Source organism: Phyllobates terribilis, unplaced genomic scaffold (assembly GCF_046119375.1).
Source record: "Phyllobates terribilis strain yellow unplaced genomic scaffold, ASM4611937v1 Scaffold_169__1_contigs__length_4117513, whole genome shotgun sequence".
Lineage (NCBI taxonomy): Eukaryota > Metazoa > Chordata > Amphibia > Anura > Dendrobatidae > Phyllobates > Phyllobates terribilis.
Genome location: NW_027362929.1, coordinates 2,976,338 through 3,004,077, shown reverse-complemented (window position 1 = coordinate 3,004,077; position 27,740 = coordinate 2,976,338). Strand labels below are relative to the sequence as shown.

At 45.7% G+C, this 27,740-nt stretch overlaps 20 non-coding genes and 1 pseudogene across 20 annotated transcripts; all 21 read left to right on the top strand.

Moving 5' to 3' along the window:
- Positions 1–52: 52 nt before the first annotated feature.
- Positions 53–243, top strand: LOC141209262 (U2 spliceosomal RNA). Its single transcript, XR_012279462.1, has one exon. It is a non-coding gene; the product is annotated as a U2 spliceosomal RNA (small nuclear RNA).
- Positions 244–1,365: 1,122 nt separating this feature from the next.
- LOC141209260 (U2 spliceosomal RNA) lies at positions 1,366–1,556 on the top strand. Its single transcript, XR_012279460.1, has one exon. It is a non-coding gene; the product is annotated as a U2 spliceosomal RNA (small nuclear RNA).
- A 1,122-nt stretch (positions 1,557–2,678) lies between these two features.
- On the top strand, positions 2,679–2,869 carry LOC141209259 (U2 spliceosomal RNA). Its single transcript, XR_012279459.1, has one exon. It is a non-coding gene; the product is annotated as a U2 spliceosomal RNA (small nuclear RNA).
- A 1,122-nt stretch (positions 2,870–3,991) lies between these two features.
- On the top strand, positions 3,992–4,182 carry LOC141209258 (U2 spliceosomal RNA). The gene has a single exon (XR_012279458.1). It is a non-coding gene; the product is annotated as a U2 spliceosomal RNA (small nuclear RNA).
- Positions 4,183–5,304: 1,122 nt separating this feature from the next.
- On the top strand, positions 5,305–5,495 carry LOC141209257 (U2 spliceosomal RNA). The gene has a single exon (XR_012279457.1). It is a non-coding gene; the product is annotated as a U2 spliceosomal RNA (small nuclear RNA).
- A 1,121-nt stretch (positions 5,496–6,616) lies between these two features.
- On the top strand, positions 6,617–6,807 carry LOC141209256 (U2 spliceosomal RNA). Its single transcript, XR_012279456.1, has one exon. It is a non-coding gene; the product is annotated as a U2 spliceosomal RNA (small nuclear RNA).
- A 1,121-nt stretch (positions 6,808–7,928) lies between these two features.
- On the top strand, positions 7,929–8,119 carry LOC141208372 (U2 spliceosomal RNA). The gene has a single exon (XR_012278604.1). It is a non-coding gene; the product is annotated as a U2 spliceosomal RNA (small nuclear RNA).
- Positions 8,120–9,241: 1,122 nt separating this feature from the next.
- On the top strand, positions 9,242–9,432 carry LOC141209255 (U2 spliceosomal RNA). The gene has a single exon (XR_012279455.1). It is a non-coding gene; the product is annotated as a U2 spliceosomal RNA (small nuclear RNA).
- A 1,125-nt stretch (positions 9,433–10,557) lies between these two features.
- On the top strand, positions 10,558–10,748 carry LOC141209893 (U2 spliceosomal RNA). The gene has a single exon (XR_012280081.1). It is a non-coding gene; the product is annotated as a U2 spliceosomal RNA (small nuclear RNA).
- Positions 10,749–11,867: 1,119 nt separating this feature from the next.
- Positions 11,868–11,959, top strand: LOC141210843 (U2 spliceosomal RNA; annotated as a pseudogene).
- Positions 11,960–12,753: 794 nt separating this feature from the next.
- On the top strand, positions 12,754–12,938 carry LOC141210676 (U2 spliceosomal RNA). Its single transcript, XR_012280810.1, has one exon. It is a non-coding gene; the product is annotated as a U2 spliceosomal RNA (small nuclear RNA).
- Positions 12,939–14,059: 1,121 nt separating this feature from the next.
- On the top strand, positions 14,060–14,250 carry LOC141209254 (U2 spliceosomal RNA). Its single transcript, XR_012279454.1, has one exon. It is a non-coding gene; the product is annotated as a U2 spliceosomal RNA (small nuclear RNA).
- A 1,120-nt stretch (positions 14,251–15,370) lies between these two features.
- Positions 15,371–15,561, top strand: LOC141209253 (U2 spliceosomal RNA). The gene has a single exon (XR_012279453.1). It is a non-coding gene; the product is annotated as a U2 spliceosomal RNA (small nuclear RNA).
- A 1,121-nt stretch (positions 15,562–16,682) lies between these two features.
- Positions 16,683–16,873, top strand: LOC141210241 (U2 spliceosomal RNA). The gene has a single exon (XR_012280415.1). It is a non-coding gene; the product is annotated as a U2 spliceosomal RNA (small nuclear RNA).
- A 1,121-nt stretch (positions 16,874–17,994) lies between these two features.
- On the top strand, positions 17,995–18,185 carry LOC141209252 (U2 spliceosomal RNA). Its single transcript, XR_012279452.1, has one exon. It is a non-coding gene; the product is annotated as a U2 spliceosomal RNA (small nuclear RNA).
- Positions 18,186–19,310: 1,125 nt separating this feature from the next.
- LOC141209251 (U2 spliceosomal RNA) lies at positions 19,311–19,501 on the top strand. Its single transcript, XR_012279451.1, has one exon. It is a non-coding gene; the product is annotated as a U2 spliceosomal RNA (small nuclear RNA).
- Positions 19,502–20,622: 1,121 nt separating this feature from the next.
- On the top strand, positions 20,623–20,813 carry LOC141210240 (U2 spliceosomal RNA). Its single transcript, XR_012280414.1, has one exon. It is a non-coding gene; the product is annotated as a U2 spliceosomal RNA (small nuclear RNA).
- A 1,127-nt stretch (positions 20,814–21,940) lies between these two features.
- On the top strand, positions 21,941–22,131 carry LOC141209249 (U2 spliceosomal RNA). The gene has a single exon (XR_012279449.1). It is a non-coding gene; the product is annotated as a U2 spliceosomal RNA (small nuclear RNA).
- A 1,121-nt stretch (positions 22,132–23,252) lies between these two features.
- Positions 23,253–23,443, top strand: LOC141209248 (U2 spliceosomal RNA). The gene has a single exon (XR_012279448.1). It is a non-coding gene; the product is annotated as a U2 spliceosomal RNA (small nuclear RNA).
- Positions 23,444–24,564: 1,121 nt separating this feature from the next.
- LOC141209247 (U2 spliceosomal RNA) lies at positions 24,565–24,755 on the top strand. The gene has a single exon (XR_012279447.1). It is a non-coding gene; the product is annotated as a U2 spliceosomal RNA (small nuclear RNA).
- Positions 24,756–25,879: 1,124 nt separating this feature from the next.
- Positions 25,880–26,070, top strand: LOC141209246 (U2 spliceosomal RNA). The gene has a single exon (XR_012279446.1). It is a non-coding gene; the product is annotated as a U2 spliceosomal RNA (small nuclear RNA).
- Positions 26,071–27,740: the final 1,670 nt, after the last annotated feature.

The following is a 27,740-nucleotide window of genomic DNA, read 5'->3' as shown; positions in this document are numbered from 1 at the left end:
TGGACTTTTCAGAATCCTTGGGTGGCACCGTAGTCGGAAACCAATTCTGGTTATCGCTTCTCGGCCTTTTGGCTAAGATCAAGTGTAGTATCTGTTCTTATCAGTTTAATATCTGATACGTCCCCTATCTGGGGACCATATATTAAATGGATTTTTAGAACAGGGAGATGGAAAAAGAGCTTGCTCTGTCCACTCCACGCATTGACCTGGTATTGCAGTATCTCCAGGACCGGTGCACCCCTTCTTTAATGCAGTTTCTAAAATCAGAAAGAATTGAATTCAATGCTTTTTGTTCATTTTGCTTGTTTGTCGGATTTTGGGATGGACTCTTTGGCTTTGCTTTTCTTCTCCTCATTGCATTTTTCATGTTAAAAGTTGCAGAAGCCAGATGACAAGCTCATTTTGGTTCAACTTCAGCAACTGTGCATTGCATTGCCATGTAATGTAATGTAATGCAATGCTATCTATCTAGCTCTCCCTCTATACTTCCTTTTGGATAAACAGACATATTAGGCAAGCATTTTGGAGCTTTCACCTAAATAACTACAGGTGGTGAGATAAGCTGCACAATATAATTGACCTTTCAGTATATTGTTGCACACACACCATCTATTTAGCAAATGCCCTTGTTATCAACAGCAGCCTTTTAAACTCACCTGAGCTAACAGGTATGTGAGCTGGTTACTCTGCTGCGCTTAAAATTTCTTTTTTGGTTTGCTACAATGCCTTTTCTGAAACGTTGTCTCCCTCTGCTGGAACACTGACTTCTTTCATTTAATGCCTGCAGACTATAAAAGAGAAACCAACCCAAAAAGTTTGGTTGATTAGTCTGTGGCATTCTTTTAAACTGTTGCTTATGGCGGTCTCTGTGAGCTTCTCAGTGACATTCAGCCATCCAGGTATCCCGCCTGCAGTAGACGGAATGTGGCAATGGAACGCTGGCTGCGCGTGTCATAATAGGCTCTGAGCCTTTATATACCTGCGCACAGCAGCAGCCCCCTTCAGTCTGCTGCTGGACAGCCAGCAGCAGCAGCAGCAGGAGAGGTAATTAATCAGCAACCCTCCTGCTAAGGGTAGACAGCTGCTCGTTCCACCCCCCCTTCCCGCCTTAATTGGTTCTCCTCCCTTCCAACGGTGTTGAGGCGGGTGGGAACAGCCGGGGGTTGAGGGTACTTTGCTAAAAGAGGTGGAGTTATGCAGATCTAAAACGCGTGGATTGCAGCAGCAGCAAGCCGAAAAGTGCAGGCATGTGAGGGATCTAGAGGTTGACAGCATGTCTTCTTAACGGGAGTCCAGGTGGCCATCTCCACAAATGGACTTTTCAGAATCCTTGGGTGGCACCGTAGTCGGAAACCAATTCTGGTTATCGCTTCTCGGCCTTTTGGCTAAGATCAAGTGTAGTATCTGTTCTTATCAGTTTAATATCTGATACGTCCCCTATCTGGGGACCATATATTAAATGGATTTTTAGAACAGGGAGATGGAAAAAGAGCTTGCTCTGTCCACTCCACGCATTGACCTGGTATTGCAGTATCTCCAGGACCGGTGCACCCCTTCTTTAATGCAGTTTCTAAAATCAGAAAGAATTGAATTCAATGCTTTTTGTTCATTTTGCTTGTTTGTCGGATTTTGGGATGGACTCTTTGGCTTTGCTTTTCTTCTCCTCATTGCATTTTTCATGTTAAAAGTTGCAGAAGCCAGATGACAAGCTCATTTTGGTTCAACTTCAGCAACTGTGCATTGCATTGCCATGTAATGTAATGTAATGCAATGCTATCTATCTAGCTCTCCCTCTATACTTCCTTTTGGATAAACAGACATATTAGGCAAGCATTTTGGAGCTTTCACCTAAATAACTACAGGTGGTGAGATAAGCTGCACAATATAATTGACCTTTCAGTATATTGTTGCACACACACCATCTATTTAGCAAATGCCCTTGTTATCAACAGCAGCCTTTTAAACTCACCTGAGCTAACAGGTATGTGAGCTGGTTACTCTGCTGCGCTTAAAATTTCTTTTTTGGTTTGCTACAATGCCTTTTCTGAAACGTTGTCTCCCTCTGCTGGAACACTGACTTCTTTCATTTAATGCCTGCAGACTATAAAAGAGAAACCAACCCAAAAAGTTTGGTTGATTAGTCTGTGGCATTCTTTTAAACTGTTGCTTATGGCGGTCTCTGTGAGCTTCTCAGTGACATTCAGCCATCCAGGTATCCCGCCTGCAGTAGACGGAATGTGGCAATGGAACGCTGGCTGCGCGTGTCATAATAGGCTCTGAGCCTTTATATACCTGCGCACAGCAGCAGCCCCCTTCAGTCTGCTGCTGGACAGCCAGCAGCAGCAGCAGCAGGAGAGGTAATTAATCAGCAACCCTCCTGCTAAGGGTAGACAGCTGCTCGTTCCACCCCCCCTTCCCGCCTTAATTGGTTCTCCTCCCTTCCAACGGTGTTGAGGCGGGTGGGAACAGCCGGGGGTTGAGGGTACTGTGCTAAAAGAGGTGGAGTTATGCAGATCTAAAACGCGTGGATTGCAGCAGCAGCAAGCCGAAAAGTGCAGGCATGTGAGGGATCTAGAGGTTGACAGCATGTCTTCTTAACGGGAGTCCAGGTGGCCATCTCCACAAATGGACTTTTCAGAATCCTTGGGTGGCACCGTAGTCGGAAACCAATTCTGGTTATCGCTTCTCGGCCTTTTGGCTAAGATCAAGTGTAGTATCTGTTCTTATCAGTTTAATATCTGATACGTCCCCTATCTGGGGACCATATATTAAATGGATTTTTAGAACAGGGAGATGGAAAAAGAGCTTGCTCTGTCCACTCCACGCATTGACCTGGTATTGCAGTATCTCCAGGACCGGTGCACCCCTTCTTTAATGCAGTTTCTAAAATCAGAAAGAATTGAATTCAATGCTTTTTGTTCATTTTGCTTGTTTGTCGGATTTTGGGATGGACTCTTTGGCTTTGCTTTTCTTCTCCTCATTGCATTTTTCATGTTAAAAGTTGCAGAAGCCAGATGACAAGCTCATTTTGGTTCAACTTCAGCAACTGTGCATTGCATTGCCATGTAATGTAATGTAATGCAATGCTATCTATCTAGCTCTCCCTCTATACTTCCTTTTGGATAAACAGACATATTAGGCAAGCATTTTGGAGCTTTCACCTAAATAACTACAGGTGGTGAGATAAGCTGCACAATATAATTGACCTTTCAGTATATTGTTGCACACACACCATCTATTTAGCAAATGCCCTTGTTATCAACAGCAGCCTTTTAAACTCACCTGAGCTAACAGGTATGTGAGCTGGTTACTCTGCTGCGCTTAAAATTTCTTTTTTGGTTTGCTACAATGCCTTTTCTGAAACGTTGTCTCCCTCTGCTGGAACACTGACTTCTTTCATTTAATGCCTGCAGACTATAAAAGAGAAACCAACCCAAAAAGTTTGGTTGATTAGTCTGTGGCATTCTTTTAAACTGTTGCTTATGGCGGTCTCTGTGAGCTTCTCAGTGACATTCAGCCATCCAGGTATCCCGCCTGCAGTAGACGGAATGTGGCAATGGAACGCTGGCTGCGCGTGTCATAATAGGCTCTGAGCCTTTATATACCTGCGCACAGCAGCAGCCCCCTTCAGTCTGCTGCTGGACAGCCAGCAGCAGCAGCAGCAGGAGAGGTAATTAATCAGCAACCCTCCTGCTAAGGGTAGACAGCTGCTCGTTCCACCCCCCCTTCCCGCCTTAATTGGTTCTCCTCCCTTCCAACGGTGTTGAGGCGGGTGGGAACAGCCGGGGGTTGAGGGTACTTTGCTAAAAGAGGTGGAGTTATGCAGATCTAAAACGCGTGGATTGCAGCAGCAGCAAGCCGAAAAGTGCAGGCATGTGAGGGATCTAGAGGTTGACAGCATGTCTTCTTAACGGGAGTCCAGGTGGCCATCTCCACAAATGGACTTTTCAGAATCCTTGGGTGGCACCGTAGTCGGAAACCAATTCTGGTTATCGCTTCTCGGCCTTTTGGCTAAGATCAAGTGTAGTATCTGTTCTTATCAGTTTAATATCTGATACGTCCCCTATCTGGGGACCATATATTAAATGGATTTTTAGAACAGGGAGATGGAAAAAGAGCTTGCTCTGTCCACTCCACGCATTGACCTGGTATTGCAGTATCTCCAGGACCGGTGCACCCCTTCTTTAATGCAGTTTCTAAAATCAGAAAGAATTGAATTCAATGCTTTTTGTTCATTTTGCTTGTTTGTCGGATTTTGGGATGGACTCTTTGGCTTTGCTTTTCTTCTCCTCATTGCATTTTTCATGTTAAAAGTTGCAGAAGCCAGATGACAAGCTCATTTTGGTTCAACTTCAGCAACTGTGCATTGCATTGCCATGTAATGTAATGTAATGCAATGCTATCTATCTAGCTCTCCCTCTATACTTCCTTTTGGATAAACAGACATATTAGGCAAGCATTTTGGAGCTTTCACCTAAATAACTACAGGTGGTGAGATAAGCTGCACAATATAATTGACCTTTCAGTATATTGTTGCACACACACCATCTATTTAGCAAATGCCCTTGTTATCAACAGCAGCCTTTTAAACTCACCTGAGCTAACAGGTATGTGAGCTGGTTACTCTGCTGCGCTTAAAATTTCTTTTTTGGTTTGCTACAATGCCTTTTCTGAAACGTTGTCTCCCTCTGCTGGAACACTGACTTCTTTCATTTAATGCCTGCAGACTATAAAAGAGAAACCAACCCAAAAAGTTTGGTTGATTAGTCTGTGGCATTCTTTTAAACTGTTGCTTATGGCGGTCTCTGTGAGCTTCTCAGTGACATTCAGCCATCCAGGTATCCCGCCTGCAGTAGACGGAATGTGGCAATGGAACGCTGGCTGCGCGTGTCATAATAGGCTCTGAGCCTTTATATACCTGCGCACAGCAGCAGCCCCCTTCAGTCTGCTGCTGGACAGCCAGCAGCAGCAGCAGCAGGAGAGGTAATTAATCAGCAACCCTCCTGCTAAGGGTAGACAGCTGCTCGTTCCACCCCCCCTTCCCGCCTTAATTGGTTCTCCTCCCTTCCAACGGTGTTGAGGCGGGTGGGAACAGCCGGGGGTTGAGGGTACTTTGCTAAAAGAGGTGGAGTTATGCAGATCTAAAACGCGTGGATTGCAGCAGCAGCAAGCCGAAAAGTGCAGGCATGTGAGGGATCTAGAGGTTGACAGCATGTCTTCTTAACGGGAGTCCAGGTGGCCATCTCCACAAATGGACTTTTCAGAATCCTTGGGTGGCACCGTAGTCGGAAACCAATTCTGGTTATCGCTTCTCGGCCTTTTGGCTAAGATCAAGTGTAGTATCTGTTCTTATCAGTTTAATATCTGATACGTCCCCTATCTGGGGACCATATATTAAATGGATTTTTAGAACAGGGAGATGGAAAAAGAGCTTGCTCTGTCCACTCCACGCATTGACCTGGTATTGCAGTATCTCCAGGACCGGTGCACCCCTTCTTTAATGCAGTTTCTAAAATCAGAAAGAATTGAATTCAATGCTTTTTGTTCATTTTGCTTGTTTGTCGGATTTTGGGATGGACTCTTTGGCTTTGCTTTTCTTCTCCTCATTGCATTTTTCATGTTAAAAGTTGCAGAAGCCAGATGACAAGCTCATTTTGGTTCAACTTCAGCAACTGTGCATTGCATTGCCATGTAATGTAATGTAATGCAATGCTATCTATCTAGCTCTCCCTCTATACTTCCTTTTGGATAAACAGACATATTAGGCAAGCATTTTGGAGCTTTCACCTAAATAACTACAGGTGGTGAGATAAGCTGCACAATATAATTGACCTTTCAGTATATTGTTGCACACACACCATCTATTTAGCAAATGCCCTTGTTATCAACAGCAGCCTTTTAAACTCACCTGAGCTAACAGGTATGTGAGCTGGTTACTCTGCTGCGCTTAAAATTTCTTTTTTGGTTTGCTACAATGCCTTTTCTGAAACGTTGTCTCCCTCTGCTGGAACACTGACTTCTTTCATTTAATGCCTGCAGACTATAAAAGAGAAACCAACCCAAAAAGTTTGGTTGATTAGTCTGTGGCATTCTTTTAAACTGTTGCTTATGGCGGTCTCTGTGAGCTTCTCAGTGACATTCAGCCATCCAGGTATCCCGCCTGCAGTAGACGGAATGTGGCAATGGAACGCTGGCTGCGCATGTCATAATAGGCTCTGAGCCTTTATATACCTGCGCACAGCAGCAGCCACCTTCAGTCTGCTGCTGGACAGCCAGCAGCAGCAGCAGCAGGAGAGGTAATTAATCAGCAACCCTCCTGCTAAGGGTAGACAGCTGCTCGTTCCACCCCCCCCCCCGCCTTAATTGGTTCTCCTCCCTTCCAACGGTGTTGAGGCGGGTGGGAACAGCCGGGGGTTGAGGGTACTGTGCTAAAAGAGGTGGAGTTATGCAGATCTAAAACGCGTGGATTGCAGCAGCAGCAAGCCGAAAAGTGCAGGCATGTGAGGGATCTAGAGGTTGACAGCATGTCTTCTTAACGGGAGTCCAGGTGGCCATCTCCACAAATGGACTTTTCAGAATCCTTCGGTGGCACCGTAGTCGGAAACCAATTCTGGTTATCGCTTCTCGGCCTTTTGGCTAAGATCAAGTGTAGTATCTGTTCTTATCAGTTTAATATCTGATACGTCCCCTATCTGGGGACCATATATTAAATGGATTTTTAGAACAGGGAGATGGAAAAAGAGCTTGCTCTGTCCACTCCACGCATTGACCTGGTATTGCAGTATCTCCAGGACCGGTGCACCCCTTCTTTAATGCAGTTTCTAAAATCAGAAAGAATTGAATTCAATGCTTTTTGTTCATTTTGCTTGTTTGTCGGATTTTGGGATGGACTCTTTGGCTTTGCTTTTCTTCTCCTCATTGGATTTTTCATGTTAAAAGTTGCAGAAGCCAGATGACAAGCTCATTTTGGTTCAACTTCAGCAACTGTGCATTGCATTGCCATGTAATGTAATGTAATGCAATGCTATCTATCTAGCTCTCCCTCTATACTTCCTTTTGGATAAACAGACATATTAGGCAAGCATTTTGGAGCTTTCACCTAAATAACTACAGGTGGTGAGATAAGCTGCACAATATAATTGACCTTTCAGTATATTGTTGCACACACACCATCTATTTAGCAAATGCCCTTGTTATCAACAGCAGCCTTTTAAACTCACCTGAGCTAACAGGTATGTGAGCTGGTTACTCTGCTGCGCTTAAAATTTCTTTTTTGGTTTGCTACAATGCCTTTTCTGAAACGTTGTCTCCCTCTGCTGGAACACTGACTTCTTTCATTTAATGCCTGCAGACTATAAAAGAGAAACCAACCCAAAAAGTTTGGTTGATTAGTCTGTGGCATTCTTTTAAACTGTTGCTTATGGCGGTCTCTGTGAGCTTCTCAGTGACATTCAGCCATCCAGGTATCCCGCCTGCAGTAGACGGAATGTGGCAATGGAACGCTGGCTGCGCGTGTCATAATAGGCTCTGAGCCTTTATATACCTGCGCACAGCAGCAGCCACCTTCAGTCTGCTGCTGGACAGCCAGCAGCAGCAGCAGCAGGAGAGGTAATTAATCAGCAACCCTCCTGCTAAAGGTAGACAGCTGCTCGTTCCACCCCCCCCCCCGCCTTAATTGGTTCTCCTCCCTTCCAACGGTGTTGAGGCGGGTGGGAACAGCCGGGGGTTGAGGGTACTGTGCTAAAAGAGGTGGAGTTATGCAGATCTAAAACGCGTGGATTGCAGCAGCAGCAAGCCGAAAAGTGCAGGCATGTGAGGGATCTAGAGGTTGACAGCATGTCTTCTTAACGGGAGTCCAGGTGGCCATCTCCACAAATGGACTTTTCAGAATCCTTGGGTGGCACCGTAGTCGGAAACCAATTCTGGTTATCGCTTCTCGGCCTTTTGGCTAAGATCAAGTGTAGTATCTGTTCTTATCAGTTTAATATCTGATACGTCCCCTATCTGGGGACCATATATTAAATGGATTTTTAGAACAAGGAGATGGAAAAAGAGCTTGCTCTGTCCACTCCACGCATTGACCTGGTATTGCAGTATCTCCAGGACCGGTGCACCCCTTCTTTAATGCAGTTTCTAAAATCAGAAAGAATTGAATTCAATGCTTTTTGTTCATTTTGCTTGTTTGTCGGATTTTGGGATGGACTCTTTGGCTTTGCTTTTCTTCTCCTCATTGGATTTTTCATGTTAAAAGTTGCAGAAGCCAGATGACAAGCTCATTTTGGTTCAACTTCAGCAACTGTGCATTGCATTGCCATGTAATGTAATGTAATGCAATGCTATCTATCTAGCTCTTCCTCAATACTTCCTTTTGGATAAACAGACATATTAGGCAAGCATTTTGGAGCTTTCACCTAAATAACTACAGGTGGTGAGATAAGCTGCACAATATAATTGACCTTTCAGTATATTGTTGCACACACACCATCTATTTAGCAAATGCCCTTGTTATCAACAGCAGCCTTTTAAACTCACCTGAGCTAACAGGTATGTGAGCTGGTTACTCTGCTGCGCTTAAAATTTATTTTTTGGTTTGCTACAATGCCTTTTCTGAAACGTTGTCTCCCTCTGCTGGAACACTGACTTCTTTCATTTAATGCCTGCAGACTATAAAAGAGAAACCAACCCAAAAAGTTTGGTTGATTAGTCTGTGGCATTCTTTTAAACTGTTGCTTATGGCGGTCTCTGTGAGCTTCTCAGTGACATTCAGCCATCCAGGTATCCCGCCTGCAGTAGACGGAATGTGGCAATGGAACGCTGGCTGCGCGTGTCATAATAGGCTCTGAGCCTTTATATACCTGCGCACAGCAGCAGCCACCTTCAGTCTGCTGCTGGCCAGCCAGCAGCAGCAGCAGCAGGAGAGGTAATTAATCAGCAACCCTCCTGCTAAGGGTAGACAGCTGCTCGTTCCACCCCCCCCCCCCGCCTTAATTGGTTCTCCTCCCTTCCAACGGTGTTGAGGCGGGTGGGAACAGCCGGGGGTTGAGGGTACTGTGCTAAAAGAAGTGGAGTTATGCAGATCTAAAACGCGTGGATTGCAGCAGCAGCAAGCCGAAAAGTGCAGGCATGTGAGGGATCTAGAGGTTGACAGCATGTCTTCTTAACGGGAGTCCAGGTGGCCATCTCCACAAATGGACTTTTCAGAATCCTTGGGTGGCACCGTAGTCGGAAACCAATTCTGGTTATCGCTTCTCGGCCTTTTGGCTAAGATCAAGTGTAGTATCTGTTCTTATCAGTTTAATATCTGATACGTCCCCTATCTGGGGACCATATATTAAATGGATTTTTAGAACAGGGAGATGGAAAAAGAGCTTGCTCTGTCCACTCCACGCATTGACCTGGTATTGCAGTATCTCCAGGACCGGTGCACCCCTTCTTTAATGCAGTTTCTAAAATCAGAAAGAATTGAATTCAATGCTTTTTGTTCATTTTGCTTGTTTGTCGGATTTTGGGATGGACTCTTTGGCTTTGCTTTTCTTCTCCTCATTGGATTTTTCATGTTAAAAGTTGCAGAAGCCAGATGACAAGCTCATTTTGGTTCAACTTCAGCAACTGTGCATTGCATTGCCATGTAATGTAATGTAATGCAATGCTATCTATCTAGCTCTCCCTCTATACTTCCTTTTGGATAAACAGACATATTAGGCAAGCATTTTGGAGCTTTCACCTAAATAACTACAGGTGGTGAGATAAGCTGCACAATATAATTGACCTTTCAGTATATTGTTGCACACACACCATCTATTTAGCAAATGCCCTTGTTATCAACAGCAGCCTTTTAAACTCACCTGAGCTAACAGGTATGTGAGCTGGTTACTCTGCTGCGCTTAAAATTTATTTTTTGGTTTGCTACAATGCCTTTTCTGAAACGTTGTCTCCCTCTGCTGGAACACTGACTTCTTTCATTTAATGCCTGCAGACTATAAAAGAGAAACCAACCCAAAAAGTTTGGTTGATTAGTCTGTGGCATTCTTTTAAACTGTTGCTTATGGCGGTCTCTGTGAGCTTCTCAGTGACATTCAGCCATCCAGGTATCCCGCCTGCAGTAGACGGAATGTGGCAATGGAACGCTGGCTGCGCGTGTCATAATAGGCTCTGAGCCTTTATATACCTGCGCACAGCAGCAGCCACCTTCAGTCTGCTGCTGGACAGCCAGCAGCAGCAGCAGCAGGAGAGGTAATTAATCAGCAACCCTCCTGCTAAGGGTAGACAGCTGCTCGTTCCACCCCCCCCCCCCCCCGCCTTAATTGGTTCTCCTCCCTTCCAACGGTGTTGAGGCGGGTGGGAACAGCCGGGGGTTGAGGGTACTGTGCTAAAAGAGGTGGAGTTATGCAGATCTAAAACGCGTGGATTGCAGCAGCAGCAAGCCGAAAAGTGCAGGCATGTGAGGGATCTAGAGGTTGACAGCATGTCTTCTTAACGGGAGTCCAGGTGGCCATCTCCACAAATGGACTTTTCAGAATCCTTGGGTGGCACCGTAGTCGGAAACCAATTCTGGTTATCGCTTCTCGGCCTTTTGGCTAAGATCAAGTGTAGTATCTGTTCTTATCAGTTTAATATCTGATACGTCCCCTATCTGGGGACCATATATTAAATGGATTTTTAAAACAGGGAGATGGAAAAAGAGCTTGCTCTGTCCACTCCACGCATTGACCTGGTATTGCAGTATCTCCAGGACCGGTGCACCCCTTCTTTAATGCAGTTTCTAAAATCAGAAAGAATTGAATTCAATGCTTTTTGTTCATTTTGCTTGTTTGTCGGATTTTGGGATGGACTCTTTGGCTTTGCTTTTCTTCTCCTCATTGGATTTTTCATGTTAAAAGTTGCAGAAGCCAGATGACAAGCTCATTTTGGTTCAACTTCAGCAACTGTGCATTGCATTGCCATGTAATGTAATGTAATGCAATGCTATCTATCTAGCTCTCCCTCTATACTTCCTTTTGGATAAACAGACATATTAGGCAAGCATTTTGGAGCTTTCACCTAAATAACTACAGGTGGTGAGATAAGCTGCACAATATAATTGACCTTTCAGTATATTGTTGCACACACACCATCTATTTAGCAAATGCCCTTGTTATCAACAGCAGCCTTTTAAACTCACCTGAGCTAACAGGTATGTGAGCTGGTTACTCTGCTGCGCTTAAAATTTCTTTTTTGGTTTGCTACAATGCCTTTTCTGAAACGTTGTCTCCCTCTGCTGGAACACTGACTTCTTTCATTTAATGCCTGCAGACTATAAAAGAGAAACCAACCCAAAAAGTTTGGTTGATTAGTCTGTGGCATTCTTTTAAACTGTTGCTTATGGCGGTCTCTGTGAGCTTCTCAGTGACATTCAGCCATCCAGGTATCCCGCCTGCAGTAGACGGAATGTGGCAATGGAACGCTGGCTGCGCGTGTCATAATAGGCTCTGAGCCTTTATATACCTGCGCACAGCAGCAGCCACCTTCAGTCTGCTGCTGGACAGCCAGCAGCAGCAGCAGCAGGAGAGGTAATTAATCAGCAACCCTCCTGCTAAGGGTAGACAGCTGCTCGTTCCACCCCCCCCCGCCTTAATTGGTTCTCCTCCCTTCCAACGGTGTTGAGGCGGGTGGGAACAGCCGGGGGTTGAGGGTACTGTGCTAAAAGAGGTGGAGTTATGCAGATCTAAAACGCGTGGATTGCAGCAGCAGCAAGCCGAAAAGTGCAGGCATGTGAGGGATCTAGAGGTTGACAGCATGTCTTCTTAACGGGAGTCCAGGTGGCCATCTCCACAAATGGACTTTTCAGAATCCTTGGGTGGCACCGTAGTCGGAAACCAATTCTGGTTATCGCTTCTCGGCCTTTTGGCTAAGATCAAGTGTAGTATCTTTCGAAAAGGCGGTTTTGGATGTTGGCCGCCCTAGTAGATTGTTACATTATGCACACTGGGGTTTAGGCGCTTGTTAGTACGCCAGGTGGCTAATATAGTCATCTGGTGGAAAGCATGGCCCCCCAGGATCGACGCCATTGGGCCGGGGAAGATCGAAAGCCCGAAGTGTGAAGTGCCCCAGGAGTGGTGACCCTGGGGTGCCTTAACTCACTGGGATTGGGAACCCCACTTGAGTTTATGGCACATTTGCACAAGCACTTCAAATTTTCTTTCTTCGCACACACCCTTATTCCGGGCCTTCTGGCCTTAGGATGGGGAATTTTTCAATTCCCGGTCGAAGGTCCGGGCAGTATTATACTGTGAAACCTTCACTATTTATTTAATTTCTTTGTCACTGTGTGTCCACTTATTCACGTGTGTCACGTCCTACTAGGATTTTGTCGGGATGCGGTTCCCTTACGGGTTCCTCTCTTGGCAGGTCTAGGGGGGGAGTGTGTGGCCATCAGGTTCCGCTCCCCCCTGAACCCCCCTGGCTCTCCTCTTTCGGGAGGAGAGCGTTGTTGGCTCCCCTCTTCCGGGAGGGGAGCACAGTCTTTGGCTCCCAGTGCCTTGCTCGGGTGAGAACTCGGGCAGGTGCTGGGGGTAAGATTGGGTCGCCTCTGGCTTCGGCTGGAGGTGGCTTTTTGTCCCTGTTCCTCGCTGTGGCCTTTTGGCTCGGAGGGACGGGGAATGGTTTGGGGGACCCTTCTCCTTTTGGAGAGGGTTTCAAGAAGACCAGCATCCTAGTGCACTTTTTTTGTGGCACTTGTCACTTTTTTAAGCGCACTCGGGTTTTGTACACGAATTCGGGCTTTCAAAAAAAAAAAAAAAAAAAAATCTGTTCTTATCAGTTTAATATCTGATACGTCCCCTATCTGGGGACCATATATTAAATGGATTTTTAGAACAGGGAGATGGAAAAAGAGCTTGCTCTGTCCACTCCACGCATTGACCTGGTATTGCAGTATCTCCAGGACCGGTGCACCCCTTCTTTAATGCAGTTTCTAAAATCAGAAAGAATTGAATTCAATGCTTTTTGTTCATTTTGCTTGTTTGTCGGATTTTGGGATGGACTCTTTGGCTTTGCTTTTCTTCTCCTCATTGGATTTTTCATGTTAAAAGTTGCAGAAGCCAGATGACAAGCTCATTTTGGTTCAACTTCAGCAACTGTGCATTGCATTGCCATGTAATGTAATGTAATGCAATGCTATCTATCTAGCTCTTCCTCTATATTTCCTTTTGGATAAACAGACATATTAGGCAAGCATTTTGGAGCTTTCACCTAAATAACTACAGGTGGTGAGATAAGCTGCACAATATAATTGACCTTTCAGTATATTGTTGCACACACACCATCTATTTAGCAAATGCCCTTGTTATCAACAGCAGCCTTTTAAACTCACCTGAGCTAACAGGTATGTGAGCTGGTTACTCTGCTGCGCTTAAAATTTCTTTTTTGGTTTGCTACAATGCCTTTTCTGAAACGTTGTCTCCCTCTGCTGGAACACTGACTTCTTTCATTTAATGCCTGCAGACTATAAAAGAGAAACCAACCCAAAAAGTTTGGTTGATTAGTCTGTGGCATTCTTTTAAACTGTTGCTTATGGCGGTCTCTGTGAGCTTCTCAGTGACATTCAGCCATCCAGGTATCCCGCCTGCAGTAGACGGAATGTGGCAATGGAACGCTGGCTGCGCGTGTCATAATAGGCTCTGAGCCTTTATATACCTGCGCACAGCAGCAGCCACCTTCAGTCTGCTGCTGGCCAGCCAGCAGCAGCAGCAGCAGGAGAGGTAATTAATCAGCAACCCTCCTGCTAAGGGTAGACAGCTGCTCGTTCCACCCCCCCCCCCGCCTTAATTGGTTCTCCTCCCTTCCAACGGTGTTGAGGCGGGTGGGAACAGCCGGGGGTTGAGGGTACTGTGCTAAAAGAAGTGGAGTTATGCAGATCTAAAACGCGTGGATTGCAGCAGCAGCAAGCCGAAAAGTGCAGGCATGTGAGGGATCTAGAGGTTGACAGCATGTCTTCTTAACGGGAGTCCAGGTGGCCATCTCCACAAATGGACTTTTCAGAATCCTTGGGTGGCACCGTAGTCGGAAACCAATTCTGGTTATCGCTTCTCGGCCTTTTGGCTAAGATCAAGTGTAGTATCTGTTCTTATCAGTTTAATATCTGATACGTCCCCTATCTGGGGACCATATATTAAATGGATTTTTAGAACAGGGAGATGGAAAAAGAGCTTGCTCTGTCCACTCCACGCATTGACCTGGTATTGCAGTATCTCCAGGACCGGTGCACCCCTTCTTTAATGCAGTTTCTAAAATCAGAAAGAATTGAATTCAATGCTTTTTGTTCATTTTGCTTGTTTGTCGGATTTTGGGATGGACTCTTTGGCTTTGCTTTTCTTCTCCTCATTGGATTTTTCATGTTAAAAGTTGCAGAAGCCAGATGACAAGCTCATTTTGGTTCAACTTCAGCAACTGTGCATTGCATTGCCATGTAATGTAATGTAATGCAATGCTATCTATCTAGCTCTCCCTCTATACTTCCTTTTGGATAAACAGACATATTAGGCAAGCATTTTGGAGCTTTCACCTAAATAACTACAGGTGGTGAGATAAGCTGCACAATATAATTGACCTTTCAGTATATTGTTGCACACACACCATCTATTTAGCAAATGCCCTTGTTATCAACAGCAGCCTTTTAAACTCACCTGAGCTAACAGGTATGTGAGCTGGTTACTCTGCTGCTCTTAAAATTTCTTTTTTGGTTTGCTACAATGCCTTTTCTGAAACGTTGTCTCCCTCTGCTGGAACACTGACTTCTTTCATTTAATGCCTGCAGACTATAAAAGAGAAACCAACCCAAAAAGTTTGGTTGATTAGTCTGTGGCATTCTTTTAAACTGTTGCTTATGGCGGTCTCTGTGAGCTTCTCAGTGACATTCAGCCATCCAGGTATCCCGCCTGCAGTAGACGGAATGTGGCAATGGAACGCTGGCTGCGCGTGTCATAATAGGCTCTGAGCCTTTATATGCCTGTGCACAGCAGCAGCCACCTTCAGTCTGCTGCTGGACAGCCAGCAGCAGCAGCAGCAGGAGAGGTAATTAATCAGCAACCCTCCTGCTAAGGGTAGACAGCTGCTCGTTCCACCCCCCCCCCGCCTTAATTGGTTCTCCTCCCTTCCAACGGTGTTGAGGCGGGTGGGAACAGCCGGGGGTTGAGGGTACTGTGCTAAAAGAGGTGGAGTTATGCAGATCTAAAACGCGTGGATTGCAGCAGCAGCAAGCCGAAAAGTGCAGGCATGTGAGGGATCTAGAGGTTGACAGCATGTCTTCTTAACGGGAGTCCAGGTGGCCATCTCCACAAATGGACTTTTCAGAATCCTTGGGTGGCACCGTAGTCGGAAACCAATTCTGGTTATCGCTTCTCGGCCTTTTGGCTAAGATCAAGTGTAGTATCTGTTCTTATCAGTTTAATATCTGATACGTCCCCTATCTGGGGACCATATATTAAATGGATTTTTAGAACAGGGAGATGGAAAAAGAGCTTGCTCTGTCCACTCCACGCATTGACCTGGTATTGCAGTATCTCCAGGACCGGTGCACCCCTTCTTTAATGCAGTTTCTAAAATCAGAAAGAATTGAATTCAATGCTTTTTGTTCATTTTGCTTGTTTGTCGGATTTTGGGATGGACTCTTTGGCTTTGCTTTTCTTCTCCTCATTGGATTTTTCATGTTAAAAGTTGCAGAAGCCAGATGACAAGCTCATTTTGGTTCAACTTCAGCAACTGTGCATTGCATTGCCATGTAATATAATGTAATGCAATGCTATCTATCTAGCTCTCCCTCTATACTTCCTTTTGGATAAACAGACATATTAGGCAAGCATTTTGGAGCTTTCACCTAAATAACTACAGGTGGTGAGATAAGCTGCACAATATAATTGACCTTTCAGTATATTGTTGCACACACACCATCTATTTAGCAAATGCCCTTGTTATCAACAGCAGCCTTTTAAACTCACCTGAGCTAACAGGTATGTGAGCTGGTTACTCTGCTGCGCTTAAAATTTCTTTTTTGGTTTGCTACAATGCCTTTTCTGAAACGTTGTCTCCCTCTGCTGGAACACTGACTTCTTTCATTTAATGCCTGCAGACTATAAAAGAGAAACCAACCCAAAAAGTTTGGTTGATTAGTCTGTGGCATTCTTTTAAACTGTTGCTTATGGCGGTCTCTGTGAGCTTCTCAGTGACATTCAGCCATCCAGGTATCCCGCCTGCAGTAGACGGAATGTGGCAATGGAACGCTGGCTGCGCGTGTCATAATAGGCTCTGAGCCTTTATATACCTGCGCACAGCAGCAGCCACCTTCAGTCTGCTGCTGGACAGCCAGCAGCAGCAGCAGCAGGAGAGGTAATTAATCAGCAACCCTCCTGCTAAGGGTAGACAGCTGCTCGTTCCACCCCCCCCCCCGCGTTAATTGGTTCTCCTCCCTTCCAACGGTGTTGAGGCGGGTGGGAACAGCCGGGGGTTGAGGGTACTGTGCTAAAAGAGGTGGAGTTATGCAGATCTAAAACGCGTGGATTGCAGCAGCAGCAAGCCGAAAAGTGCAGGCATGTGAGGGATCTAGAGGTTGACAGCATGTCTTCTTAACGGGAGTCCAGGTGGCCATCTCCACAAATGGACTTTTCAGAATCCTTGGGTGGCACCGTAGTCGGAAACCAATTCTGGTTATCGCTTCTCGGCCTTTTGGCTAAGATCAAGTGTAGTATCTGTTCTTATCAGTTTAATATCTGATACGTCCCCTATCTGGGGACCATATATTAAATGGATTTTTAGAACAGGGAGATGGAAAAAGAGCTTGCTGTGTCCACTCCACGCATTGACCTGGTATTGCAGTATCTCCAGGACCGGTGCACCCCTTCTTTAATGCAGTTTCTAAAATCAGAAAGAATTGAATTCAATGCTTTTTGTTCATTTTGCTTGTTTGTCGGATTTTGGGATGGACTCTTTGGCTTTGCTTTTCTTCTCCTCATTGGATTTTTCATGTTAAAAGTTGCAGAAGCCAGATGACAAGCTCATTTTGGTTCAACTTCAGCAACTGTGCATTGCATTGCCATGTAATGTAATGTAATGCAATGCTATCTATCTAGCTCTCCCTCTATACTTCCTTTTGGATAAACAGACATATTAGGCAAGCATTTTGGAGCTTTCACCTAAATAACTACAGGTGGTGAGATAAGCTGCACAATATAATTGACCTTTCAGTATATTGTTGCACACACACCATCTATTTAGCAAATGCCCTTGTTATCAACAGCAGCCTTTTAAACTCACCTGAGCTAACAGGTATGTGAGCTGGTTACTCTGCTGCGCTTAAAATTTCTTTTTTGGTTTGCTACAATGCCTTTTCTGAAACGTTGTCTCCCTCTGCTGGAACACTGACTTCTTTCATTTAATGCCTGCAGACTATAAAAGAGAAACCAACCCAAAAAGTTTGGTTGATTAGTCTGTGGCATTCTTTTAAACTGTTGCTTATGGCGGTCTCTGTGAGCTTCTCAGTGACATTCAGCCATCCAGGTATCCCGCCTGCAGTAGACGGAATGTGGCAATGGAACGCTGGCTGCGCGTGTCATAATAGGCTCTGAACTTTTATATACCTGCGCACAGCAGCAGCCACCTTCAGTCTGCTGCTGGACAGCCAGCAGCAGCAGCAGCAGGAGAGGTAATTAATCAGCAACCCTCCTGCTAAGGGTAGACAGCTGCTCGTTCCACCCCCCCCCCCGCCTTAATTGGTTCTCCTCCCTTCCAACGGTGTTGAGGCGGGTGGGAACAGCCGGGGGTTGAGGGTACTGTGCTAAAAGAGGTGGAGTTATGCAGATCTAAAACGCGTGGATTGCAGCAGCAGCAAGCCGAAAAGTGCAGGCATGTGAGGGATCTAGAGGTTGACAGCATGTCTTCTTAACGGGAGTCCAGGTGGCCATCTCCACAAATGGACTTTTCAGAATCCTTGGGTGGCACCGTAGTCGGAAACCAATTCTGGTTATCGCTTCTCGGCCTTTTGGCTAAGATCAAGTGTAGTATCTGTTCTTATCAGTTTAATATCTGATACGTCCCCTATCTGGGGACCATATATTAAATGGATTTTTAGAACAGGGAGATGGAAAAAGAGCTTGCTCTGTCCACTCCACGCATTGACCTGGTATTGCAGTATCTCCAGGACCGGTGCACCCCTTCTTTAATGCAGTTTCTAAAATCAGAAAGAATTGAATTCAATGCTTTTTGTTCATTTTGCTTGTTTGTCGGATTTTGGGATGGACTCTTTGGCTTTGCTTTTCTTCTCCTCATTGGATTTTTCATGTTAAAAGTTGCAGAAGCCAGATGACAAGCTCATTTTGGTTCAACTTCAGCAACTGTGCATTGCATTGCCATGTAATGTAATGTAATGCAATGCTATCTATCTAGCTCTCCCTCTATACTTCCTTTTGGATAAACAGACATATTAGGCAAGCATTTTGGAGCTTTCACCTAAATAACTACAGGTGGAGAGATAAGCTGCACAATATAATTGACCTGTCAGTATATTGTTGCACACACACCATCTATTTAGCAAATGCCCTTGTTATCAACAGCAGCCTTTTAAACTCACCTGAGCTAACAGGTATGTGAGCTGGTTACTCTGCTGCGCTTAAAATTTCTTTTTTGGTTTGCTACAATGCCTTTTCTGAAACGTTGTCTCCCTCTGCTGGAACACTGACTTCTTTCATTTAATGCCTGCAGACTATAAAAGAGAAACCAACCCAAAAAGTTTGGTTGATTAGTCTGTGGCATTCTTTTAAACTGTTGCTTATGGCAGTCTCTGTGACCTTCTCAGTGACATTCAGCCATCCAGGTATCCCGCCTGCAGTAGACGGAATGTGGCAATGGAACGCTGGCTGCGCGTGTCATAATAGGCTCTGAGCCTTTATATACCTGCGCACAGCAGCAGCCACCTTCAGTCTGCTGCTGGACAGCCAGCAGCAGCAGCAGCAGGAGAGGTAATTAATCAGCAACCCTCCTGCTAAGGGTAGACAGCTGCTCGTTCCACCCCCCCCCCCCCCCGCCTTAATTGGTTCTCCTCCCTTCCAACGGTGTTGAGGCGGGTGGGAACAGCCGGGGGTTGAGGGTACTGTGCTAAAAGAGGTGGAGTTATGCAGATCTAAAACGCGTGGATTGCAGCAGCAGCAAGCCGAAAAGTGCAGGCATGTGAGGGATCTAGAGGTTGACAGCATGTCTTCTTAACGGGAGTCCAGGTGGCCATCTCCACAAATGGACTTTTCAGAATCCTTGGGTGGCACCGTAGTCGGAAACCAATTCTGGTTATCGCTTCTCGGCCTTTTGGCTAAGATCAAGTGTAGTATCTGTTCTTATCAGTTTAATATCTGATACGTCCCCTATCTGGGGACCATATATTAAATGGATTTTTAGAACAGGGAGATGGAAAAAGAGCTTGCTCTGTCCACTCCACGCATTGACCTGGTATTGCAGTATCTCCAGGACCGGTGCACCCCTTCTTTAATGCAGTTTCTAAAATCAGAAAGAATTGAATTCAATGCTTTTTGTTCATTTTGCTTGTTTGTCGGATTTTGGGATGGACTCTTTGGCTTTGCTTTTCTTCTCCTCATTGGATTTTTCATGTTAAAAGTTGCAGAAGCCAGATGACAAGCTCATTTTGGTTCAACTTCAGCAACTGTGCATTGCATTGCCATGTAATATAATGTAATGCAATGCTATCTATCTAGCTCTCCCTCTATACTTCCTTTTGGATAAACAGACATATTAGGCAAGCATTTTGGAGCTTTCACCTAAATAACTACAGGTGGTGAGATAAGCTGCACAATATAATTGACCTTTCAGTATATTGTTGCACACACACCATCTATTTAGCAAATGCCCTTGTTATCAACAGCAGCCTTTTAAACTCACCTGAGCTAACAGGTATGTGAGCTGGTTACTCTGCTGCGCTTAAAATTTCTTTTTTGGTTTGCTACAATGCCTTTTCTGAAACGTTGTCTCCCTCTGCTGGAACACTGACTTCTTTCATTTAATGCCTGCAGACTATAAAAGAGAAACCAACCCAAAAAGTTTGGTTGATTAGTCTGTGGCATTCTTTTAAACTGTTGCTTATGGCGGTCTCTGTGAGCTTCTCAGTGACATTCAGCCATCCAGGTATCCCGCCTGCAGTAGACGGAATGTGGCAATGGAACGCTGGCTGCGCGTGTCATAATAGGCTCTGAGCCTTTATATACCTGCGCACAGCAGCAGCCACCTTCAGTCTGCTGCTGGACAGCCAGCAGCAGCAGCAGCAGGAGAGGTAATTAATCAGCAACCCTCCTGCTAAGGGTAGACAGCTGCTCGTTCCACCCCCCCCCCCGCGTTAATTGGTTCTCCTCCCTTCCAACGGTGTTGAGGCGGGTGGGAACAGCCGGGGGTTGAGGGTACTGTGCTAAAAGAGGTGGAGTTATGCAGATCTAAAACGCGTGGATTGCAGCAGCAGCAAGCCGAAAAGTGCAGGCATGTGAGGGATCTAGAGGTTGACAGCATGTCTTCTTAACGGGAGTCCAGGTGGCCATCTCCACAAATGGACTTTTCAGAATCCTTGGGTGGCACCGTAGTCGGAAACCAATTCTGGTTATCGCTTCTCGGCCTTTTGGCTAAGATCAAGTGTAGTATCTGTTCTTATCAGTTTAATATCTGATACGTCCCCTATCTGGGGACCATATATTAAATGGATTTTTAGAACAGGGAGATGGAAAAAGAGCTTGCTGTGTCCACTCCACGCATTGACCTGGTATTGCAGTATCTCCAGGACCGGTGCACCCCTTCTTTAATGCAGTTTCTAAAATCAGAAAGAATTGAATTCAATGCTTTTTGTTCATTTTGCTTGTTTGTCGGATTTTGGGATGGACTCTTTGGCTTTGCTTTTCTTCTCCTCATTGGATTTTTCATGTTAAAAGTTGCAGAAGCCAGATGACAAGCTCATTTTGGTTCAACTTCAGCAACTGTGCATTGCATTGCCATGTAATGTAATGTAATGCAATGCTATCTATCTAGCTCTCCCTCTATACTTCCTTTTGGATAAACAGACATATTAGGCAAGCATTTTGGAGCTTTCACCTAAATAACTACAGGTGGAGAGATAAGCTGCACAATATAATTGACCTGTCAGTATATTGTTGCACACACACCATCTATTTAGCAAATGCCCTTGTTATCAACAGCAGCCTTTTAAACTCACCTGAGCTAACAGGTATGTGAGCTGGTTACTCTGCTGCGCTTAAAATTTCTTTTTTGGTTTGCTACAATGCCTTTTCTGAAACGTTGTCTCCCTCTGCTGGAACACTGACTTCTTTCATTTAATGCCTGCAGACTATAAAAGAGAAACCAACCCAAAAAGTTTGGTTGATTAGTCTGTGGCATTCTTTTAAACTGTTGCTTATGGCAGTCTCTGTGACCTTCTCAGTGACATTCAGCCATCCAGGTATCCCGCCTGCAGTAGACGGAATGTGGCAATGGAACGCTGGCTGCGCGTGTCATAATAGGCTCTGAGCCTTTATATACCTGCGCACAGCAGCAGCCACCTTCAGTCTGCTGCTGGACAGCCAGCAGCAGCAGCAGCAGGAGAGGTAATTAATCAGCAACCCTCCTGCTAAGGGTAGACAGCTGCTCGTTCCACCCCCCCCCCCCCCCCCGCCTTAATTGGTTCTCCTCCCTTCCAACGGTGTTGAGGCGGGTGGGAACAGCCGGGGGTTGAGGGTACTGTGCTAAAAGAGGTGGAGTTATGCAGATCTAAAACGCGTGGATTGCAGCAGCAGCAAGCCGAAAAGTGCAGGCATGTGAGGGATCTAGAGGTTGACAGCATGTCTTCTTAACGGGAGTCCAGGTGGCCATCTCCACAAATGGACTTTTCAGAATCCTTGGGTGGCACCGTAGTCGGAAACCAATTCTGGTTATCGCTTCTCGGCCTTTTGGCTAAGATCAAGTGTAGTATCTGTTCTTATCAGTTTAATATCTGATACGTCCCCTATCTGGGGACCATATATTAAATGGATTTTTAGAACAGGGAGATGGAAAAAGAGCTTGCTCTGTCCACTCCACGCATTGACCTGGTATTGCAGTATCTCCAGGACCGGTGCACCCCTTCTTTAATGCAGTTTCTAAAATCAGAAAGAATTGAATTCAATGCTTTTTGTTCATTTTGCTTGTTTGTCGGATTTTGGGATGGACTCTTTGGCTTTGCTTTTCTTCTCCTCATTGGATTTTTCATGTTAAAAGTTGCAGAAGCCAGATGACAAGCTCATTTTGGTTCAACTTCAGCAACTGTGCATTGCATTGCCATGTAATGTAATGTAATGCAATGCTATCTATCTAGCTCTCCCTCTATACTTCCTTTTGGATAAACAGACATATTAGGCAAGCATTTTGGAGCTTTCACCTAAATAACTACAGGTGGTGAGATAAGCTGCACAATATAATTGACCTTTCAGTATATTGTTGCACACACACCATCTATTTAGCAAATGCCCTTGTTATCAACAGCAGCCTTTTAAACTCACCTGAGCTAACAGGTATGTGAGCTGGTTACTCTGCTGCGCTTAAAATTTCTTTTTTGGTTTGCTACAATGCCTTTTCTGAAACGTTGTCTCCCTCTGCTGGAACACTGACTTCTTTCATTTAATGCCTGCAGACTATAAAAGAGAAACCAACCCAAAAAGTTTGGTTGATTAGTCTGTGGCATTCTTTTAAACTGTTGCTTATGGCGGTCTCTGTGAGCTTCTCAGTGACATTCAGCCATCCAGGTATCCCGCCTGCAGTAGACGGAATGTGGCAATGGAACGCTGGCTGCGCGTGTCATAATAGGCTCTGAGCCTTTATATACCTGCGCACAGCAGCAGCCACCTTCAGTCTCCTGCTGGACAGCCAGCAGCAGCAGCAGCAGGAGAGGTAATTAATCAGCAACCCTCCTGCTAAGGGTAGACAGCTGCTCGTTCCACCCCCCCCCCCGCCTTAATTGGTTCTCCTCCCTTCCAACGGTGTTGAGGCGGGTGGGAACAGCCGGGGGTTGAGGGTACTGTGCTAAAAGAGGTGGAGTTATGCAGATCTAAAACGCGTGGATTGCAGCAGCAGCAAGCCGAAAAGTGCAGGCATGTGAGGGATCTAGAGGTTGACAGCATGTCTTCTTAACGGGAGTCCAGGTGGCCATCTCCACAAATGGACTTTTCAGAATCCTTGGGTGGCACCGTAGTCGGAAACCAATTCTGGTTATCGCTTCTCGGCCTTTTGGCTAAGATCAAGTGTAGTATCTGTTCTTATCAGTTTAATATCTGATACGTCCCCTATCTGGGGACCATATATTAAATGGATTTTTAGAACAGGGAGATGGAAAAAGAGCTTGCTCTGTCCACTCCACGCATTGACCTGGTATTGCAGTATCTCCAGGACCGGTGCACCCCTTCTTTAATGCAGTTTCTAAAATCAGAAAGAATTGAATTCAATGCTTTTTGTTCATTTTGCTTGTTTGTCGGATTTTGGGATGGACTCTTTGGCTTTGCTTTTCTTCTCCTCATTGGATTTTTCATGTTAAAAGTTGCAGAAGCCAGATGACAAGCTCATTTTGGTTCAACTTCAGCAACTGTGCATTGCATTGCCATGTAATGTAATGTAATGCAATGCTATCTATCTAGCTCTCCCTCTATACTTCCTTTTGGATAAACAGACATATTAGGCAAGCATTTTGGAGCTTTCACCTAAATAACTACAGGTGGTGAGATAAGCTGCACAATATAATTGACCTTTCAGTATATTGTTGCACACACACCATCTATTTAGCAAATGCCCTTGTTATCAACAGCAGCCTTTTAAACTCACCTGAGCTAACAGGTATGTGAGCTGGTTACTCTGCTGCGCTTAAAATTTCTTTTTTGGTTTGCTACAATGCCTTTTCTGAAACGTTGTCTCCCTCTGCTGGAACACTGACTTCTTTCATTTAATTCCTGCAGACTATAAAAGAGAAACCAACCCAAAAAGTTTGGTTGATTAGTCTGTGGCATTCTTTTAAACTGTTGCTTATGGCAGTCTCTGTGACCTTCTCAGTGACATTCAGCCATCCAGGTATCCCGCCTGCAGTAGACGGAATGTGGCAATGGAACGCTGGCTGCGCGTGTCATAATAGGCTCTGAGCCTTTATATACCTGCGCACAGCAGCAGCCACCTTCAGTCTGCTGCTGGACAGCCAGCAGCAGCAGCAGCAGGAGAGGTAATTAATCAGCAACCCTCCTGCTAAGGGTAGACAGCTGCTCGTTCCACCCCCCCCCCCGCCTTAATTGGTTCTCCTCCCTTCCAACGGTGTTGAGGCGGGTGGGAACAGCCGGGGGTTGAGGGTACTGTGCTAAAAGAGGTGGAGTTATGCAGATCTAAAACGCGTGGATTGCAGCAGCAGCAAGCCGAAAAGTGCAGGCATGTGAGGGATCTAGAGGTTGACAGCATGTCTTCTTAACGGGAGTCCAGGTGGCCATCTCCACAAATGGACTTTTCAGAATCCTTGGGTGGCACCGTAGTCGGAAACCAATTCTGGTTATCGCTTCTCGGCCTTTTGGCTAAGATCAAGTGTAGTATCTGTTCTTATCAGTTTAATATCTGATACGTCCCCTATCTGGGGACCATATATTAAATGGATTTTTAGAACAGGGAGATGGAAAAAGAGCTTGCTCTGTCCACTCCACGCATTGACCTGGTATTGCAGTATCTCCAGGACCGGTGCACCCCTTCTTTAATGCAGTTTCTAAAATCAGAAAGAATTGAATTCAATGCTTTTTGTTCATTTTGCTTGTTTGTCGGATTTTGGGATGGACTCTTTGGCTTTGCTTTTCTTCTCCTCATTGGATTTTTCATGTTAAAAGTTGCAGAAGCCAGATGACAAGCTCATTTTGGTTCAACTTCAGCAACTGTGCATTGCATTGCCATGTAATGTAATGTAATGCAATGCTATCTATCTAGCTCTCCCTCTATACTTCCTTTTGGATAAACAGACATATTAGGCAAGCATTTTGGAGCTTTCACCTAAATAACTACAGGTGGTGAGATAAGCTGCACAATATAATTGACCTTTCAGTATATTGTTGCACACACACCATCTATTTAGCAAATGCCCTTGTTATCAACAGCAGCCTTTTAAACTCACCTGAGCTAACAGGTATGTGAGCTGGTTACTCTGCTGCGCTTAAAATTTCTTTTTTGGTTTGCTACAATGCCTTTTCTGAAACGTTGTCTCCCTCTGCTGGAACACTGACTTCTTTCATTTAATGCCTGCAGACTATAAAAGAGAAACCAACCCAAAAAGTTTGGTTGATTAGTCTGTGGCATTCTTTTAAACTGTTGCTTATGGCAGTCTCTGTGACCTTCTCAGTGACATTCAGCCATCCAGGTATCCCGCCTGCAGTAGACGGAATGTGGCAATGGAACGCTGGCTGCGCGTGTCATAATAGGCTCTGAGCCTTTATATACCTGCGCACAGCAGCAGCCACCTTCAGTCTGCTGCTGGACAGCCAGCAGCAGCAGCAGCAGGAGAGGTAATTAATCAGCAACCCTCCTGCTAAGGGTAGACAGCTGCTCGTTCCACCCCCCCCCCCCCCGCCTTAATTGGTTCTCCTCCCTTCCAACGGTGTTGAGGCGGGTGGGAACAGCCGGGGGTTGAGGGTACTGTGCTAAAAGAGGTGGAGTTATGCAGATCTAAAACGCGTGGATTGCAGCAGCAGCAAGCCGAAAAGTGCAGGCATGTGAGGGATCTAGAGGTTGACAGCATGTCTTCTTAACGGGAGTCCAGGTGGCCATCTCCACAAATGGACTTTTCAGAATCCTTGGGTGGCACCGTAGTCGGAAACCAATTCTGGTTATCGCTTCTCGGCCTTTTGGCTAAGATCAAGTGTAGTATCTGTTCTTATCAGTTTAATATCTGATACGTCCCCTATCTGGGGACCATATATTAAATGGATTTTTAGAACAGGGAGATGGAAAAAGAGCTTGCTCTGTCCACTCCACGCATTGACCTGGTATTGCAGTATCTCCAGGACCGGTGCACCCCTTCTTTAATGCAGTTTCTAAAATCAGAAAGAATTGAATTCAATGCTTTTTGTTCATTTTGCTTGTTTGTCGGATTTTGGGATGGACTCTTTGGCTTTGCTTTTCTTCTCCTCATTGGATTTTTCATGTTAAAAGTTGCAGAAGCCAGATGACAAGCTCATTTTGGTTCAACTTCAGCAACTGTGCATTGCATTGCCATGTAATGTAATGTAATGCAATGCTATCTATCTAGCTCTCCCTCTATACTTCCTTTTGGATAAACAGACATATTAGGCAAGCATTTTGGAGCTTTCACCTAAATAACTACAGGTGGTGAGATAAGCTGCACAATATAATTGACCTTTCAGTATATTGTTGCACACACACCATCTATTTAGCAAATGCCCTTGTTATCAACAGCAGCCTTTTAAACTCACCTGAGCTAACAGGTATGTGAGCTGGTTACTCTGCTGCGCTTAAAATTTCTTTTTTGGTTTGCTACAATGCCTTTTCTGAAACGTTGTCTCCCTCTGCTGGAACACTGACTTCTTTCATTTAATGCCTGTGACGCGCCCCTGGGCCTGTGTCGCGCTGCGTTGCGCACGCGTGAGCTTACCCGGAGCCGGATCTGTTGAGGGTTGTAGTCTCGTGGCGGTGACCCGGTCCGTGCCCAGGGAGTCAAACTGGACGGCAGTCTTTTAGCGGTAAATGGTTGATGACTACGCCACCCGTTGAGTGCAGCCAGGGAGCTGCTGCTGCAGGGCAGACCGCTGAGGCCGGTGGTAGGATTGTGCAGCGTGATAGTATAACCCCCAACGGGAGGGGTATGGCCTCAGGGCAGCCGACGTGGATGATGGGGGTAGCAGGAACCACTCAGAGACGGTACGGTGTAGTTCAGGGTCTTTACTGGTAACAACGATAGACCCTCCCGGAGTACTTGCTAGCAAACGGGGCCTGGTCAGTCTTTGAGCAGATGAGATCTCCCCTGGCCAGGCGTAGTTGTAGGCCTCCCAAACTGACTGTACTCTTCTGGCTACCTTGCTAGAAGCTGATGTAAGTAGCCCACGTCCCTGAGTGTACCGTGTGGTGCTCACCCGTATGGCCGGTGACTCGGGGCCTTCTAATGGCTTCCGCTCCACGATGGCGGTGCTGGTCCCACGCGTGTGACCGTGCCTTCGGGCTTCTGGGCCAGAGGACCTGAAATCCCCTGCCTGACGGATTCTGCTGCTGGGTAGGAGTTAGTCCCCACAGCCTCGGACTCCGGGTCCGGTAAAGAATCTTCTTAGTCAGGGCGAGCTCTGCAGCTGCCAGCCCCTGACTCCTTGTAACTCTGCTGTTTCCTATGCTGCTTCTTGTCTCCACTCTCCTTGTCTCACTAACCCTGCCTCAGCCCAGGGTTTATACAGGGGAAGTTCTTCCCCTCCCAAGACTGGGCAGGAGGTGTGGCATGCACAGGATCCCTGACCAAAGGACCTCCCACCTGCTCTCAGACGTAATATCTCTATCACTGTGGCAACCAGACCCCTGGGGTGTCACATTCCCCCCTAGTGAAATTTAGTACTCCGGGACTAAACACTTTTTTTTTTTTAGAAAAATATACCAAGGTATAACAATAACAATAAAATACAATAAGGAAACACAATAAGATGGTCACGGCATATCCGCAACCGGGTGTAGTCTTTGAAGAAAAGCAA